This window comes from Colobus angolensis, unplaced genomic scaffold (assembly GCF_000951035.1).
Source record: "Colobus angolensis palliatus isolate OR3802 unplaced genomic scaffold, Cang.pa_1.0 Scaffold187, whole genome shotgun sequence".
Taxonomy (NCBI): domain Eukaryota; kingdom Metazoa; phylum Chordata; class Mammalia; order Primates; family Cercopithecidae; genus Colobus; species Colobus angolensis.
This window is the reverse complement of record NW_012115010.1, coordinates 1,601,424-1,606,005: the sequence shown is the minus strand read 5'-3', so window position 1 is coordinate 1,606,005 and position 4,582 is coordinate 1,601,424. Positions and strand designations below refer to the sequence as shown.

General features: G+C 56.9%; 1 protein-coding gene across 2 annotated transcripts in view; it reads right to left on the bottom strand.

Annotated features, from left to right (window-relative positions):
• The window catches only part of ADAM11 (ADAM metallopeptidase domain 11), a 24,406-nt gene extending 19,824 nt beyond the window's left edge, over window positions 1-4,582 (bottom strand). The window contains exons 1-2 of one of the 2 annotated variants that reach the window (XM_011940108.1): window positions 4,538-4,582; window positions 3,900-4,075 (exon numbers count right to left, since the gene is read on the bottom strand). The gene's annotated coding sequence lies outside the window, so the exon portion shown is untranslated. Of the gene's footprint in view, window positions 1-3,899; window positions 4,076-4,310; window positions 4,474-4,537 lie in introns of those variants that run through there. The other variant, XM_011940109.1, reaches the window with a different exon arrangement.

Below are 4,582 nucleotides of genomic sequence, written 5' to 3'. Positions count from 1 at the left end.
AGGATGGTCTCGAACTCCTGACCTCGTGATCCACCCGTCTCGGCCTCCCAAAGTGCTGGGATTACAGGCTTGAGCCACCGCGCCCGGCCAATAATTATAATTTCTATAGCTTGTTCTTTTTGTTGTCGTTGTTGTGTTGTGTGAGACAGAATCTCACTCTGTAGCCCGGTTGGAGTGCAGTGGTGCAACCATAGCTCACTGCAGCCTTGAACTCTTGGACTCAAGCGATCCTGCAGCCTCAGCCTCTGGAGTAGCTGGGACTACAGATGCGCACCACCATGCTTGTGTAATTTTTTTTTTTTTTTTTTTGGTAGAGACGGGGGTCTCACGATGTTGCCCAGGCTAGTCTCAAACTGCTGGTCTCAAGCAATCCCCTAACATTGGCCACTGTGAGCCAATGCACGCAGCCTAATTTCTCCAGCTTCTAATTCCTTCCCAACCACTGTATCTCTTCCTCAGTCCCAGCCGCACCGCCACCCTCGCCCCCATCAAGCCAGGAATCCTCAGCACGTAAAGCCCTTTCCCATCACCACCTCCTGATAGTAGGTGGGACTGAGATATGTTACCATCCTGATTTTAGGGAACAGGAAACTGGGGCTCTGAAAAGTCAAGCGACCAGCCCAAAGCCACAGCGGCTCAGCGCTCCAGGCCCTGCCAGCCAGCATGTGCCCCTGGACTTGATACTGAAACTAGTAGGCCTCACAAAACCTAAAAAGTTAGCACCAGGTGGCCCTAGATAGGGTCCCACCCTGCCTAGATAGGGTCCCACCCTGCCTCGATAGTGTTCCACCCTGATAGGGTCCCACCCCTGCCAATTCCGGGAAACAACCTCATGAGGTCCCACCCTGCCAATTCCAGGGGTCTCACCCTGCCTCAAAGTTCCCGGAATTATCAACTCCAGGAAAGAACCTCATAAGGTCCTGCTCTAACCAATTAAACCAAGACCCCTTGCTCAGGCTATAGCTAGACCCAATCATTTTACGCCTTAAGCTTTGTTTGAATTTCGCGCCATAAGCTGTGTTTGAACTTGTGTTAGCATATATAAACAGCCTGTAACAAGCAGTCGGGGTCCCAGGACCAAATTAGAGCTTGGGACCCTAGCGCGCTAGTAATAAATAACTCTCTGCTGTGAACCTCGTGTCGGTGATCCTTCGCGACGACCCCTGCCCAGGAGGGAATCGAGAGTTCGGTTCCAACAATACATGACCAGAGATCTTGCTGCCAGCTCAACACCAGTTGGGCCTGAAGTTCTAAACCAGGGCAGTAAGTTAAGGCAAAACCCAAGCAGCGCTCGGCTAGGGTACTTCTGGCTAGAACACGCACAGGCTCAAGTTCACACTGGATCCACCATCAGACCCCGTGGCTCTGAGGCCAAAAGCGCTCTAACCCCGGGAGAAATGCCAGGCAGGAGATTGAGGGTTTGCCATATCTCCTTCCCATTAGGGAAAATATTCTGTATGTGTCTTTTTGTCTCCTTGCTCTGGGTGGAGTTGGGAGACTGCCTCCTGGACCCAAATCCAGAGAGCCCTAGAGGCAGAACTGGGAAGTGCCCTGGTGTGGAGAAAACTCCCAACTCCACTGCTTAAGATCTGATTGACTTTGGGCAATTTACTTCATCCCTCTGAGCCTTAGTTTGCTTATCTGCAAAATGGGGCTGACCAGAGTTATAAGCTGCCGGGCACGGTGGCTCACACCTGTAATCCCAGCACTTTGGGAGGCTGTGGTGGGTGGATCACCTGAGGTCGGGAGTTCGAGACCAGCCTGACCAACGTGGAGAAACCCCATCTCTACTAAAAATACAAAAAATTAGCCAGTCGTGGTGGTGCACGCCTGTAATCCCAGCTACTCAGGAGGCTGAGGCCGGAGAATCGCTTGAACCCAGGAGGTGGAGGTTGGGGTGAGCAGAGATCACACCATTGCACTCCAGCCTGGACAACAAGAGCGAAACTCCATCACACACACACACACACAAGCAAAGTTACAAGCCTTACAGAGTTGTGAGAAATAAGTGATGTAAAGTGCATACAAAGCTTGGCAGAGTGGCCCATAGAACTCCACAGCTTTGGGACCTCAGGGGAGATTGAGGCACAGATAAGACAGGGCCCCAAACAAGTCCCTTGAGGAGGTTTCCACGAGGGTCCTAGGAAGTCTCAGTCCCAGAAAACCCCAAAATTGGAGATAATCAGTGCCTGGCAGATCCACGGAACTCCATTTCCTCCCCCCCAGGCTCTCAGACACCCCTCAGAAGTATCTGGAATCGGTGGATCACATACACAACTCACATGCACCCACTCACCTGCAGAAGAACACAGAGACCCCCAACCTAACCAGTTCAACTGCATCCATCCTGACCTTCCCACGCAGCTGCAGACACCACCACAGACCAGAACCTCCTATCTTTTGTCGCCTCTGTCTCTGCTCAGAAAGGGTCCGGCTGAAGGAGCGACCTGTCCAGTTGGAATACCTGACTTTTCATCCCTACCTGACTCCAGGCTTTCCCTCATCTCTGTCCCCTGACCCCACAGTGGTATCCCTCCATGACTCAATCTGCATATCCCTTAAAGCACAAACCAGAGCCCCAGCAGTCGGGTGGACCATCAGTTCCTCCATAGTGTAACCATGGGGTTCACAGTTCACAGGTAGCGAGTGACACCAGACAAGACAGCCAGACTCAGTGGCCAGGACACCCCATCCCTGGCCCTGGGACCACGCACCTCCCAGGGAGCCTGGGCAGTCACTGAAGGCAGCTTCCACCCACCACCCCACCCCCAGTGCCCACGGGCCTCGGACCATTAGCCCCCTCCCCCTGCCCCTCTGCACGGCCCTGAGTGATAGTCCATCTATTATGCATGCTCCCTTCCTGCTCCATCCATTTCATCAGTATTCTCCACCCCTGTACCACCCCGCATCCCCCTCTGCTCCCCTCCCTTAAGGGCTTTTAACCAAGTACATTAGGCAGGGCCAGATGCCAGTCTGACAGATGTCCGTAATGTTAGCCTCCGTTTCCCTCCTTCCTCCCTCTGCCCAGCCCAATTTACCTCCCACTGCTCCCAGCTGCCAAAACTTTCCAGGCCTCAGTTGTACCCCTCCTCTGCGTCTCTCCCCTACACCTCCTGTTTGTGCCGGGCCTTTGCCGGCCAACCTGCCCTCTGCTGCCCTGTTGGCCTGGCTCACTTTCAGCTCCAGCTCTTGGAGCACTGGGACGTGCTGAATGAATATTCCATCTGGGTGATTATTATTCACATGATATTAATTAATTATTAATTGCAATTAATCTCCTTCATGCCTAACCTTCCTCTGGGAGGCAGGTGGGGCCTGGCAGCTGGAAGGGACAGTGGGCAGGCAGGTAGAGCTGGCCTGGGGCCTCGAGTTATTTTCCAAGGCCCCACCTTCAGCCAGGACAGGAAGGAGAACAACAAGCCTATCTGGGCACTGTGTGGAAACTGAGGCAGCAGCAAGCACTAAGCTGTTCCACGAAAGCCCACTGAGGTGGCTGTGATGAGAACCTGGGAACCCTAATCCCTGACAGGAATCTGGGCTGCCTCTCCCTGCCCCCCACTTGCCCCATCCAAGCCCTGTTTTGAGCAGAACCACTAGCTTTGGCGAGAGCGAAGCAGGGGGCCATTGGAACGCTGACCCAAAGCGGACCTGAGACCTACGCATTAGGCGTCCCTGAACACTGAGGACGGGGGGCCCTGCAATAATGGGAGGGGGTCCTGGGGTTGGGCAGTCTTGGGCTCCCCACCAGTGGGCTCCAGCACCCACCTGATAGCCCACTGTACGGAAGGGGACTCTGCGGGGCAGCTGCTGAGGAGGGCTCCAGCACTGGCTACCCCGTGGGCTCCCAGGGGCTCGAAGGCCTGCTTTAGCCCCTGGCCTCACCACCCAGCCCCACTCACCGGGCCCCCTGGTGGCTCCTGGCGGACCCTGGTGTCCAGTTGCTGCTTTCGGACCTCTCCCCCGGAGCTCTCCCTGACCAGACGGCTGGGTTCGGTGACCTCAGGGGCTCCTGGGCCCCCCAGCTGGGGTAAGCGCCCCCATCGCAGAGCTCCAGCAGAACCTTGGGTCCCAAGACCTGGGGAAACAAGGCCATGGCTGCAGGCAGCTGCTCATCCTGGGGCAGGAGACTTGGGAAAGGGGTGGACATGCCGCATCCCCTACTCTGGTGTGGCCCCTGGAGCCCTAGGGCGATCCGGGTGGGGAGGATCTGGCTGCCCTGCAGAGGCAAGAGCCCGCGGGGAGGGGGCCAGGAGCTTTACGCCCGCTCAACCGTCACGACTGCCCCCCCATCCGCCCAAACCCGCAGAGACCTGCAGAGCTGGCCGGTCGGCGGCAGGGGCAGGGACGCGGTGGGCCTGGCCAGCTGGGGACAGGTGGGTGGACGCACCTTTCCTCCTCTCCCGCTCCCCCACCCTCCCGCGCTCCGGACCGGCTGTCACCCTGAGCACTGCAGGAAAAGGTGGCTGCAGCAGCAAGCGCCGCACATCTCGGGGCGGGGGCAGGGAGGGGGCGCCGGGACCAGGTGGGGGTCACTCACCAGGCGGAGGGAGCAGCGGCAGCAGCAGAGCCGCGAACGCCCAGC